The 14,670-nt window shown below is 36.0% G+C and overlaps 1 long non-coding RNA gene across 2 annotated transcripts; it reads left to right on the top strand.

Annotated features, from left to right (window-relative positions):
* Positions 1 to 321: 321 nt before the first annotated feature.
* On the top strand, positions 322 to 8,187 carry LOC310892716. 2 transcript variants are annotated; one of them, XR_014578320.1, is made up of 4 exons: positions 322 to 617; positions 3,190 to 3,269; positions 4,300 to 4,495; positions 5,117 to 8,187. It is a non-coding gene; the product is annotated as an uncharacterized lncRNA (long non-coding RNA). The 2 variants fall into 2 exon arrangements; XR_014578321.1 differs by having other exon boundaries at positions 322 to 714.
* Positions 8,188 to 14,670: the final 6,483 nt, after the last annotated feature.

Below are 14,670 nucleotides of genomic sequence, written 5' to 3'. Positions count from 1 at the left end.
TGAATTAATACAAAACAACAGGGAAGGTTACAAAGGAATTTTAAGTGAAATCCTCTAGTTTCCCTAGATGACTGAGGAAAAGTCATCAGCTCTACAAAATGAGATGACAACAACAACAAAAACCCCATAATTTGGGCATATGTAGTGACTTTAAGTAAGATTTGCATTTTAGAAAAAATGGTATAATTGCACAGCTGTTTTAGGCAGTTGTATCAAATACACTTTAATTACTGTTCCTGGATGAACCAATTTTCGCTGAGGTTTGGAGGTCAGCTGATTCTTCCTCATGTGATTAGGTGAGTTTAGTCATTTGCTAAGGGCTCAGTGCAACCATCTCTCTCAGCACCTCAACTTCCATTTCCTCCCAACTCTCCAACCCAAAACAAAACAAAAGAAACCCAGTGGTGAACTTCAGTCAAAATGGGAAAGAGATAACAACTTAGGGGAAAAAAAAAAAAAAAAGGTTTTACGACAGGGTGGATGGCCTAACATACAAAGACAAGGTGTGAGGAAGCTTTCCACAGTGGTAGAAAAAAGCTTTCAAAATTGCTGGTCAGAAAGGAGAGTGTGCTTAGGTTCCTTCTGCGCTGTTGCCTTGTGAAGCTGAGAGGCTAATGGTAATGACTTTTTAAAATGAAGGAAGCTATAATTGAATCTGCTAAGAGTTAGTATGAGAGTGAGACTGAGGGGAAAAGAGATATATCAAGGTAAAAGGTAATATCTAGTTTTGAATTCCTCTTTGTGTCTGGTCACTGGTGGCCTGTGACATTGTTATATGTAACCTACTCAAAAAATTATCTTCAGGTGAAGCATATTGAGCAGAGGACTGGCTGTAGATCTCTTCCATAGTCCTCTTCATAGCTTCACATTTTGTGGTAGAGAAAAGTTACTGTTTCCTCTGTTCTTTTATTGTAAAACTATTTTTTATCTTAATAGCTGTGAATATTGTAGACCAAGAGAATAGGTTCAAGGAAACTAAGGTAGAAAGTGATGTTCATTTCAGGAAGGTGGAGTACTATTGTTAGTGACAACTAAGTTTCTCAAAATATGTGCATGACTGATTATTCAACTTTTTGTTTTTATAGAGTGGTAAATCAGGCTACCCCCTAACTGTAGGGATAATGAGGCTCATCCTGATTAATCTGTGACAGAGGTCAAAATGGGAACAAGGGTTTCTATTTTATGGTTTCTATTTTTCTCTTCTTCCATAAACATTTAATCAGCAGAAAGTTTAATGAAACCATAACCTTAATCTCTCTAATCCATCTCTCAGAAAAAGGAAAGATCAATTTCACAAGGTAAACTGGTAGGGTGTATTTTAGCAAGTGATATAGAAAGCTGAAACTGACCACATCTTAAGCAGAAGGAAAAACTGGCTGAATGACAGCTTGTCTTCCAATGTACTTATGCTCTTTTGTTGTAAGTTCATAAACCATGAACTACAATTAAAAGTTATAAGGCAGATCAAATAATTTTAAAGTCACAAAAAGTATTTTTTTTTTCTTAGATTTAAAAATATAGCTTAAAATTCTTTTGGAATATGCTGATTGACAAATTGAGCTTAAGTAACAATCACAGGTAAAAGAAGGGTCTAACAGGTATTTTCTGCTCCTGAATAATATCCCTAGATTAATTTGTGTGAGGAGTTTTTTTGGTGGCATATTTTTAAAGTGTCTGTGTTAAAGCTGATCTTGTCAAATTAATTCTCCAAAAAGAAAAACATGGACATCACATTTTTGATATCAATTTAATATCTTTGCAATTTAGTTGCGCTTTACTGTTCTTACTGTGAACTGGAACCTGAGTAAATTAGGAGGCATACAATTAATCCACTGACTTTAAGAGACAGAGAGAGGGTTATTCATATCCTTATTCCTACTATAAGTTCCTTTTGTGTTTTGATTATCTAATCCCTATTAAAATATGAGTTCTTAAGAATAGCGAGATTCCTAACAGCAACAACAAGTCCAGTACCTACAAAAAAATAAAAATAAAATAAAAATTGGCTGATTTGAATAAGTGTGGTGTACTTTAAAAGAAGATATTGAGGACTTCAGACTTGCTTATGTTCTTGTACATTAGTTTCACAGAACAAACAGAAACAAAACAACTGGAAGTAAAGCATCCTGATTGTACAGGATAGCTTCAAAGGATATCTTGGCCATTTTCCCCTCTCCAGTGCAGTGACATCAAGGAAATAGCATTGCTCTTGGAGAGTCTGTTTTCTCTGAAGAGTTTGTGGCCTGGAACAGAATTGTGCACTCAAGTGATAACTAATAGCAGTGAGTGGTGAAAACATTTTACATAACTCAAAAACAAATGGAATTACAAAAGGATATGAACTAATAATGCAGAGGAGAAGAGGGTGGAGAAAAGGAAATTGTGTAGACAAAAATTGAAGCTTACATAAGAGCTCAGTCCTGGGCCAGACTAAAGGTCTGTCTAGTTCAGTGTCATATCTTCAGCACTGGTTACTACCAAATGCCTAAGAAAGTGTATGTGTAAACCAGGTGCACAGAGAGTATTTCATGTCTGGAATTGTTAAACAGCTCCATGTTAAACAGCTAATAGTGTAAGACCTTTATGCATCAGAAATTGCATTTAGCAAAATACTCACTAGCTACTGATGGACCCATCCTCTACAAATCTAAACCTTTGAATCTTTAACACTGTTTGCTACAGCATGTTGTGAAGGCCACAGATTCCCCAAACTAATTATATGCTTATGGTAGATGATTCTCTCAAAGCTTTTAATGAAAGGCCATGGTGGAGACTGCGTGACAATTCAGGTCTGCCTTCACCTGTTCAAGCCTGTGCTAGATGACTGCTTCAAAAGATTTAATAGACATGTGAGACACATCCAGTATTACTGCTAGAGTTATTTTCTTAGTATTCTTGGATTATTCACCGTGCACTAAAAATGTTATGTATCAGTATAACATTCTGTCCCACACTTTTATTTTTTTTTCCTGGCTATTTCATTTGGGAAAACCTGTAACATCCCTTATTTTATTTTTAAATTTCAAAATGCTTGGTCATGGTATAAGTAAGTTGCAATGCAGTCAGGCATTTGAAAATGTTTTTATTATACTTAACATTGAACACCACTACAGAAGCTACAGCTGATGTCACCTTACCATAAAAAATACTTCCATTGACACCTTGTGATCTTTCTCGTCTACCTCACAGAGCTGGATCTGCAGTCTGCAGTATTAGGGAAGTACACTGGTATAATAAGGTTGCTTGAAGAGTACTACAGAGGTTTACAGGTAGGATTTATCTAACAGTTTTCCCATGAGAATTATGAGTACAAGAGCCAACTGTGTAATACTGACCACAGGCTGCTCTGCACTGGACTTCAAGCAGAAAATTTACTTTTTGCATTGGTCCATGATGGGTGACATTTGGTAAAACTGTTAGCTGCTTGCTTGCTTACAGAAACACATTTCAGCAAAATGCATTTAACAATTATGTTATACACATCTTACATAGTGACATGCTTAAAAGCCATATTCAACCAAAAGTTTTGAATGGGGTCTTTTTCTATACCTGCTAGTACAGTAAAGATTTCTGAATTAGCCTATTTCAGGACAAAGAATTGTAGCCCTAAAAATTGTGATAATGAATGCTATGAGATATATCAGACATATGACAGAACTTTTTTTTTTTTTTTAATTTGAAGGTATTCATTTGCTATAAAGAATTGTGAGTGGTTAAGTAAATGAGAATAACTTTGCAATAGTCTTATGAAACTTTTTAATGAACCATTTATTCCATTAAATTATTTTGAATAGCTACATACTCTGTAACAGGTTGTCTTTGTGGACTGCTTCCCATATAGACTCACAAGTAAACTATACACATGGTCTATGTCTGACTATTGTTGAACTCAGGGGAAGAGCAAATCTAGATGAAAGAAGTAAAAACTATTAAAAAATATCATTAAATAATAAAGTCTCAGCCACATATGTGTGCACTTTAGAGCATTAGTAGTGGCCTGTGTAGGTCACTGTTTCACATTTGCTGGCAGATAGAAAAAAGACATAATGTAACAGATCATCCCTACACTTTCAACACTTTTTAAAATTCAAAATGCCTTTGAAAACTTTCTGATAGTGTTTTCCCTGTAATGTTCCCTGCTTTAAATGGTGTTATCAGGACTGTGTTCATTCAATAGTCTGTTCTCAAATACTCTTAATGAAAGGATTAAATATACCGTTGAATTCAAAGGTTGCTTTCATACAATAAAAGCTTTAGCTCATTTGCCTGAAGATATTAATTATCTTTCCCTATTGGCAGAATGTAGTACAGCGAGGATGATGACTGCTGGGCATTGTATAAGGTGATGTTGGGGCTGCCCCATGCCGGCCTCAGCCGGCCCCAGCCGGCTCCAATGGCCCCACTCTAAGGCAGAGCCGGGCCCCACAGCCAAGATGGTGGCACCTCGGAGGCAGCCTGGAGAAGAGAGGACACTGCACAGCAGAGAGCAGTGAGGGTGAGGGAAGGTGCTGTTTTAATTTGTCTTTATTTCTGACTATTGATAAATATTTGATTAATAAATTTGAGTCTGTCTTGCCTGTGACAGTAATTGGTAAGCAATATCCGTGTCTTTATGTCAACCTATGAGATGATAATCCATCACCATTTTGAACTTCAAGTGTGGTGGCTTTGGAGGTGATTAGAAGTGTTAAGATACTTCAAAAACATGTGTGCATGAAAACAGTATTTCCAATTCTGTCCTAAACAATGTGATTGAAAACCTTATCAGAAAGACATTTCAATATCTCCAGACCTGCTTTGCGGACCAACAATATGCTTATATGCTTTACTTTGGATAAAAGTCAGATAAGAACCCATTTTGAGATATTTTTTATAACAGAGCTGATGTGTTTTGCAATTTGACTGTTGCTGAAATGCTTCATATGAAGATCAAAAAAGCTAATGTTTCTGTATGAATGCTTGTGGCTTTTTTCTGATTTAAAATGATTTTTAATGGAATTTCTAGAACTCTCTTCTGAATGAAAAAAAAAAAAACAACCTTATTTATTTATTTCTAATATGAAGGGCAAGCAGGGCTCTTACACTGGTTCAACATTTGCACTCTGTTTATAAACAGGGTTGAGGATAATCCATCATCGTCCTGAACTTCAAAATGACGACATCTGGACTACATCCTCACAATGGTGTAGCACTGACACTTCAAACAAACTCTGAAAATGGTTAAAAAAAGAAGCACTACTTACAACCATCTCACGAGGATGATCATCTGTGGGCAAACAAAAGACTAAAAGACTCATTTTTGCTGGAAACATTTGAAGTTCCTTTATTTTTTTTTTTCTTTCTTCCCTTTTCCTGGCTTTAACTTATTGAACTTTTTAGTTAAGGCAGCCTGAAGGCAGTAAATTACAGATGGTGCTCACTCATTCTAAAATTGAAACCTTCCTCTTTCAAAAGGTAATTGTTTCCAGTTGATACATGCAACATGAATTGGATAAGTCAATCATTTCTTGAATGAAAATAGCTCTTATATTCTTGCAAAGTCAAACTCTGTCAAAGGATCTCTCTGTCCTAAGAAAAGAGATTGCATGCTATTTCCTTCCCTTATGATCTAACTTTCTCAACCCCCCTCTATAGTACCTTTGGCAGAAACAATTAAAAGTAACAAATGCTCCTTTTTATTTATAGTCTATGAATGTAAAAATAAAATTGGAAAAAAGTAGATTATATATTTGAAAACAAAAATGTAGCCTCAATATTAAATTATCCTTTTTTTGTTTTTGGTTTTGTTTTGTTAATGACTGCTCATAGAGGATTAGAGGTAGTAGCCTTTTTTGAAACCTGCAGTATTTTGAACTGCAAGTCACATAGTAACTACAAGAATATGTAAACAGTATCATACGTATCATACCATTATTATACAATGCACTTGGTTATATATTTAACCTACATAAATAAATAAATATTTGAAGAAACGCAATTACAGTTGGAAAAAAAAAAAAAGAAGAAGAAGAAGAAGGGTTCATTCTGTAACTGTTGATAAGCTTCTTGAAAGTATGCACATTTATGGGGGTCTTCTAATTATTTTGCAGCTTCAGATCTCGAATAGGAAACTGTGCTTTTTATCTTTACTGTTTAAAACAGATGTGAACATAGACCTTAAAGGGAAATAATGAACTGTGCCTTTTCTTAGTGAGTTTCATTAATATATGCTGATAATAAAGGCATGCTGAGGTTCAGGAGTCCTGCATCTTATTTCAGCTCTAAGAAAAATATACATCAGGGTTACAAATTCTTCTATGTCTGAATAACCCCTCGCTCAGTTTCCTGCTCTCATTGGCTGCTTCTCCCTTCTCTGTCCCATATCCTGGACTCCTAATTTCTTGTCCCTGTTTGCCCTTTTGAAAACAATAACCACAACAAAATAGGATTAACAACTTTTATTTGAACTTTTGTGTCTTTAAATTCACATTCTTGAGCTATTTTAGAGCATTTTTCTTTCAAGTAGAAAAGCTGCTGTGAATACATACTTGCAAGTAATGAAGTAGCATTGCACACAAGCTCTCAGAATAGTTTCTGCCTGTGTTTCTGTAACTGAGATATGAACATCAAGGCCTGAATACCTGGTGATTAATTTGAATCATCCAAGTGAGCTGTACTCAGTCAATAGCCATGTTTGCTTTATTCAGGAACAAACATACTTCATCTTATTCCTGCTCCAATGAAAATAAACTTATTTCCTACTGTCCATTTGCACCGTTGTTTACTTTAGCTGAATCAGATAACAGTTACAGTTTAAGACACATGAAATTAGCAGCAGCTCCCTAAAAAATCTGCTCCTTATGGTTAGCTTGCCAGTTTCAGGGGAGCCATGTTGGCCTAATGCTCAGTCATTAGTGAAGTCAGTGAAGACTCATGCTTGTTTTTCAAGGGGAGGCAAGGAGGGAAGACTATTTTATGCACATCAATTGGCCCTATGTACATCTTTTTAAAATTATTATAAAATGTTCAAAATAAAACATAAAATCTAGCTTTCCAGTAGAATGGGGGAAAAAAAACACCTTGTCACCTTTAAAAAAAAAAAAAAAGAGGAAAGAATGGGCTATGTGCAGAGACTGGCATGCTTTAAGAAAGCTTAGCCTCTGGGCTGCACAAGGAAGGCCTTGGTGCTACACTTTTTTTTTTCCTTTTTTTTTTTCTTTTTTTTCTATTTCTTTCTTTTTTTCTTTTTTTTTTTTTTTCTGACCTCCCTGATTTTTTCTTAAAATAAACTCAACACTATGGAAAATTAAGGCAATAGAGGGCACTTAAAAAAAAAAAAAAGGAAAGAAAGAAAAAGCACAGCATGTGCCTAAGTATTTTGCTGACTACGATGAAATTAAGCATATGCTTAAATGAAAAAGTGCAATAACATCCTCTTTCACCCTGCTGGAAGGACCCCATTCTTGGGGTTGGGGATGCTGGGGAATGGCTTTTAAACAAAGCCATGTTAAGTGAGTAATACCAGTTCCCAGGCACAATCTGTTTATCAGGCAGGGAGCCTGGCCCATTCTAGCCGTCCTGCAGATGAACTCTTCTGAATTCTTTTGTACTTCTATTGCCAACTTTTTGAAGAATATCAATTAAAACCATAAGTGTTAAGAAATTACATGTAGCTGTCATTGTTAATCTTCATAAGATAATTACAAATGTTCTTATACCTAAATTAAGGCTTCTTGCTCTTGATAATAAAAGCATAATTATTTGCCTAATTTAAATTAAAGCTGAAAACAACAATAAAACCGAAGAGTACTTAACTAAGTATTTTGACCTAGGCAATGATGGTCAGTAAGCCTAGGGTTATGGTTTGCTGTAATCACGGATGTGTCCTGTGGTGTTTTATAGACTTTCTGCCTTCTAAAGAACATCCTTTTAAAAAAAAGCAGTCACTGAAAGTTTGCTTTCTCTGCTCAGTCTGTAGCTAAAGAAAGAGTAAGGTAATCTGTATTAACTGAACAAGTATTGTTTCTACTTTGTGGAAAGTGCTGGTTTCAAATGAATACAGGTAGTATGTATGTAGTATAATTAGCCTGTATATAGAAAATTTGCCCCATGATTTATAAAATATTTGTAGAGATTAAAAATCAGTTTCAAATAAGCCAATAGAAAGAACTGTAGTAATCCACTTTGTACCTATCCACTTTGTTTGTCGTTCCCCCCCCCCCCCCCCCCCCTTTTGTTTTTGTGCTTGCAGGAAAGTAAAAGAGCAACCATGCCCTCTTTTCTCCTTCTGCCATTTTTTCTTTTTTTTTAACTCCCAGGCATATCCAAAAAAAACCCTAATAATTCGGGAAGATACTAAATATTAACCTTTAAAAAAATGTAGCTCTACTTAGTCATTAGTTTACATGCTAAGAAAGAGTCCTAAGAAATTATAAAATGGCAATACAGATCTCCCTGGTAACGTAAAAAAGCACTCTGATTCAAGGCATGGGGGTGGTGGTGAAGGGGAAGAAGAGAAGGTGATCTCATTAATAAAACAAAGCATGAAGTGTCCATAAAAGAAGCATTTAGTATGTTGGAAATCAAGCGAAGGATGCCCTTGAAGGGAAAGAGTCCAGCCTGAATATTTGACCATAGTTCTTTGAGAGAAAGCTTGATTAAAAAATTGAAAGAACAGTCAATCCTCAATAAATACATAATATTGCTCCTTCCCATACAATGGTTCTTTTATGAGCTGTCTCCTATTCTCTGCTCTGAGCTAAGCTCCAGTTCTGACAATATAGATATGCCTTGCAGTCTTGAAAATTTTGAATGTAGGCTTTTTTGTGCCTACAGACAAAAGCCTAGACAAAGGCTTAGCTTGTTCTGAACCTAGTTATTTTTTTTCCCCTTGAATATAAATAAGAAAAAATAGTATTTTACTACCTGAAATAGAAATATTCTTTGATTAAAATTACTGAACTCTAGCAAATATTATTTTAAGCTGGGTAAACTGATGTGAGTTCCATGTTAAACAGCACTCAAGTCCTACAGTAGTAATGTAGAAATTCATTGGCTGAAGGTGGGTGGTGGTTTTGGTGGAGAATTACTACTCATGATAAAAGCAGAGGAATCTAGCCAAGCAGTAAGAAAAGTATGAAATCAGTGGATTTCCCCTGCTATTTTAATGAAACCTATAAATTGTGGAAGAATAAAGCACTTCAAATTAGGAAATCTCATTTCTGTATTGGAAGGGACATCCACCACACCCACCAGCTTTTCCCAGAGTATATCATTAGTATGTAAAGGAAAGATATATAGTTTTCCTTTTGCTTGAATTCTTCTCTTCTACTACTAAGGAACTGCTGTCTTAAGTGAAAAAAATAGTAAAATATTTCAATGGTAGGAAGAAAAAGTTTGCCTAGAGAAGTTTTACCTTTAGTGTGAATTAGTAGCTGTGGTGTCTGCCAGAAAGCTGAGGAATCTAACTGGTGTACTTGCAGTGCAGCTGTCCTAGTCTGCCCCTGCAAAGAGCTGGTGGAGGTCCCTCATCAGGTGAAGTCACCAGCTTTCCTTACTTTCCAAGAAGGAACATCTTTTCTTATGGAACATGAGCAATGCTTGGTTTGCATCTGATAAAGATTGCCTTTTCTGTGCATTTTATAGAAGCAGTCAGGTCAGCTCCAAATAAGTCAAGTCATCTCCAAGTGTACAGTATTTGTTGATTTTCTCATCCAACATTAGATCTCCCTCAATGAATAATGAATCATGGGTGTGTTGTGTTTCCATCCTTTTTCACCTTTACCGCTTACTAATTTTGGAATTTTACATTTATAATGAGGGCACTGAGCCAGGGCTCTTGGCTTAGGGAATGAGACTATTTCAAAGGGACGCTTCGTAGCTATATCTTGGTTAAATATACTATTAAGAGTTTAATCTGACCTACATTAAAAATTTAGAAAGCTTTTAGAAAGCTAATGAATAGAGCACCCAAACATTGAGAAAACAAAACAAAGCAAAAAAACAACAAAAAAAAACACATTAATTTCTCTCTGAAACAGTGGGATATACAGATATGGAAAACGAAAAAGTCAATGTGGTACTTGCTGTTATGTGTTTCATAATGTTGTTGTGTGACAGTGCAGTTTGTCAATGTTTGTTTTAGTGCCTGGTACAGTAACCTTCTGTAGACTGGGCTAAGCAGACAATTTGTCATAGCATGTCTCTTGGATCCCACTAAATTAACAATGGCTTCTAGAGTGTATGTTACATTAGTTGCTACATAATACAGGTAAAAGAACAGCTGATTCAATTATTTATAGAATTTGTCAAGAGATCTTTCCTGTGTTGCATATAATAGTAATATCCTTTAAGCAGATATAGGACTTGCTGTTACAGTCTGGATAAACTGTAAGGAAGTGTATATAGATTGCTGATGAGTGTGTAAAATGCACATATGTGACTTTTTAATTACTGTTATTAACTATGGCTTTGTTCTCTGAAATAATTGAGTAAAAATTAAAAAGGAAATTGTCATCTAAGACTGTCATTATAGTACAATGTCCAAATTTCTTGTCTTTTTTTTTCCCATTCTAAGACGGAGGTCAGGAATTCAGAGAAAAAAAAATTGCCTGTCATGTATAATTTGCCTATTACAAAAATCTTAGGCCTGGGCTGTCATTGATTTTATTTATGAAAGAATTTTTACACACACACATGGCTTTCCTTCTCTGTTGTAAAGCATATAGGGGAATAATCTCACTTAAGTGGACTTAATTTTATATTTTATGATCTGATTTTTATAAGTCCCATAAAGCCTGTTTGCTTATTCAAATCACATCACTAGTGCACTGACAGCAGTCAAACAGACTTCGGATTGCTGTCCTGCAGCTGCATGCTGTGTCTCAGAAGTTATTCATGTGAAAGATGGATTTCAAAGGGAGAAGCTGGAGTGCTTGGAGGCTGCAAAACTGTTAGTTTGCAAGGTGCATTGCACTACTAACAGTAGTTTCAAAAGGGCTCAGCCCATGCTGCTGAAGCCAGTACAATATCTGACTGTCTACGTTTTCTTCCTGACCATATTTGGCTTCAGGTAATGAAGAGATTTATAATCTTATGATACAGGAGATAATAAAGAGATACCATTTTGATCAATGAGTATGATTTTTCATCAAGAACTGTCATTTCCAGCAGATTTTAAGCCTTTATTTTCTTTCATTAGCATGATAATTTTTCTGCTGCAGCTATTAATGCAACAAGTGGCAATACTAATGACATGAACTGGGAAACGTCAATCAAGGGATTGCACATATCTAAGAAGAAGAAGAAGAAAAAAAAAAAAAGAGTTTAATATGATTTTCAACTAACTGAAAATCCTTGTGCTGAAAATTGGTATTCTGTAAAAACAATGGGGGGTTAATTATTCATTCAGATCAGGGGGTTTTGTTTTTGCTTGTTTGTTTTGGTGAGGGCTTTGAAGCTGAGCTAAGAATACAGCACTCTAGCAAAAACAAACAAGCTGACAAACAGGAATTCTCTGACATGATGATCTTTCCTGGTATTAATATTAAAGTGTCACAACAGGTTTTACAGTCACGATGTCCGGATTTGGAGGAATATATTCATGAGCAAGAGAAAGGATGACGTTGCTGCCAGGAAATGTATAAGATTTCCCAGTTTCTAAGTACACATTTTGAACAAGAAAGTCCAGTTTCCAAATGCACAGTAATGAAGTCTCAGGCAGTTTAAATTCACTGCAGGCATACTTCTACTTATACTTTTGTAAGCCCTTCCTCAAAGCCTGCATCAGGACATTGACTTCTTCCTCTGCATTACAAAGCCTGAGAAGTACCAGTGTGTTGTGCTTTTTCTGTTTCATTACTATCTAGTATCCATGTGATCAAATTCCTGGGTACTAGTGCTGTTGACTTTAAACCAGGAGTCTTCTCCTGCTATCTGCCAGAGTGTTTATTTTTCTGGTTATGTTACAGATTATCAGCTCAAAATTCAGCAGACCTTTTTTCAGTAGGTTGAAGTCTGAGAGATGAAGGTCTGAGTTTCCAAGGCCAAACACTGAAACTGTGTGCTGAGCTCTCCTCCTCTCATTGGCATGGTGCCCTGTATTGTAAAATAGTATTAAAGATGAGGAATAGAGACACTGTAAAAGCAAATGCACTGAGGTTTTGAAGGCTGGATCAAAGTTAAGCTGTTTAAAACCAGGCAAGTGCACTCTGATCCAAACAAAAAAGCTTTCCCCTCCCTTCCTCTCTAACCCTTTTGAGATAAATTTCCTTTCTTTATGGCAGCTCTGTCTGGAAGGGTGCAGCACTGATTGAACACTTTTTTTTTTTTTTTTTTTTGTAACAGAAGTTCTTTGATACCGTTTCAAACCCAGGTCAATTAAGGCAGAATAAGGTAAGCTCAGTTCCTTAAACAATGCAAGTCTTTGTACCTAATTAAAAAGGGCTACATCTAAATCCCTATATTTTATATTTGATCCACTTCTAGATCTTTGGCATGATACGAAGGGTTTACTGCACATAACCTCAATGCTGCATCATATAGATAAAAATGTTTTTCATATCTATCAGTAAGAAAACTCTGTGTGATACGCTTACAGCAGGCCACAGTAAATAAAGCAAGATGGCTTTTCTAATGTGCACACACATGCAAGAAGCTTAGGAGATGCACCTTGGAATAGGCACAGGTCTTCTTTCCCCTGATTTTGCACCTATAGTTGAATCACCAAGCCACTGACATTTTTGGTTTATAGTGTCCTAGGGTACAGTATGACTGGGAAAATGAATTATTAGACTGTTAGACTACAATTAGATCTGAGCAGACATAACTTTATGCTTCACTGAGTTCTAGCCAGGCTTGTGGGAGAGGGGTTGTCTTTGTGGCTATCAAAACAGCATGTAGATTGTAGCCATCCTCCGTAAAGAAGACTTGGCAAACTGAACCTACCCACTCAGAGTGTGATGTCATATGACAACCTTAAGTTTTAGAGAAAGGATGGATGATGTATTTGGCTTATATTTAGAACAATAAAGCAGACTTGATTCTATGTTTTCTAAATGAATTATTCAAAGATGAACACTAAATTAATCATATCAGACTAGATGTCATTTTACAGCCATGCAATTGATGTTTAATGGAATGTATTAAGAACTGCCCATTAATTTTCTCAAGAGTAGAGATCTGTTTGGAAAGCTTCCTTTCAAAACTTTGAGGTATTTGCTCACAAAATGTGTTTAGTCTGAGATAGTATAGTACATATAAATAAAAACTCTTAGGCTGTAGTGACAAGTATGCACACAGTGACACAAACATAAAAAAAAAAATAGTAAACCACAGAACATTTACATATGTTAAATGTCACTTTGAAACAAGGAGAATTTGGTAATGATTTGTGAGTTCGTCATGAAAATAATCTTATCACTGCAGTAAATTCCGTTCTGTTCAGGAATCACTATATTTTCACTGTGTTTTAGTAGATGCAGCGCAAACAACAGGAAGCATCAATGTAACGCCAGCAGGCACTATGTATATATATCATAGAACCATAGAATATCCCGAGTTGGAAGGGACCCGTAAGGATCATCAAGTCCAACTCTTCTCATATATCTATATATATGTTGCCATATATAAGCATATTCCATAACATACCCAGGCTGTTTTTCTTAAAACTACATCTTCATCCTAGAGATTAGTAGTTGAAGGGAATGACCAAATTAAAAACAAACAAACAAACAAACAAACAAAAGAAGGAAAAAAAACACCCACTTGTGAACTCTCTGTACTGATATTTAGAGTTGTAATTGGTGTTTATGCCATATCACAAGGGACATAAGGAATGCCATTACTGATATATAAAAAAATTGTTTTAAAATCAGGTTTGGATTTGTTGGAACTCATCTGAGAAGCTGTGGGCTGCAACCAGCTGATGAAAAAAGAATTTGGGCAGGTCCAGTTGAATTCCACATGGTACAAAATTTGGATGGGAGGACAAAACTGATGGAACACTACCTTCATCATCCTGGCATACTCTGCCACCAGCATACTTTGGTATAGGCTCAGGCCTGTTTGAATTTACATCCAGCTGCATGAGTCCTGTAGGCCATTTTAGTAACTGAATCACTAGAACAGTATTCAAAATACATTTTTTTTCACTTAGCTGTACCTTAAAAACAGCTTGTGAGCTGCAAATACAGGGGTAAAGCTGGAGAGACACTTCTTTGTACAGGGTATCCATAGCCAAAGTCTCCTGAAAAATGAGGGAAATTTCTGGCACTACCAAAAGGTTCTTTGCAATTTCTTTGTACTAGCAGTCTGTCATGGAGCAGCCTCTGTGAAGGAAGCCAAGGTTTGGGCCTTTTCTCTGGTGTAAATGTACATTAGAAATAGGAGCAAACTGTTTACTTCAATCATCTGCTGATGCCCTTAGGGAGAATTAAATAAGGAAAGCACGGGAGCTAGTAAGTTCCACATAAAACAGCAGGGAAAGGATGGGAGGTTGCAGAGGAAGTGCCAATCGGAAGTGGGATGGCCCAGACCAGCCAAGATAATGCTTCCTGAGGTGTAATCACTGAGTGATATGCAACAGCATGAGCACTCCACCTTTTATTTCCTTGACAAGAATACTTTTTTTTTTTTTTTTTTTCAGTGATGGGCTAGTAAATCCCATTAACTCTTTCTAGCTAAAAATATAGA

The sequence above is a fragment of the Anser anser genome, assembly GCF_964211835.1.
Source record: "Anser anser genome assembly, chromosome: 1".
Taxonomy (NCBI): Eukaryota; Metazoa; Chordata; class Aves; order Anseriformes; family Anatidae; genus Anser; species Anser anser.
This window is presented reverse-complemented; position numbering and strand designations above follow the sequence as displayed.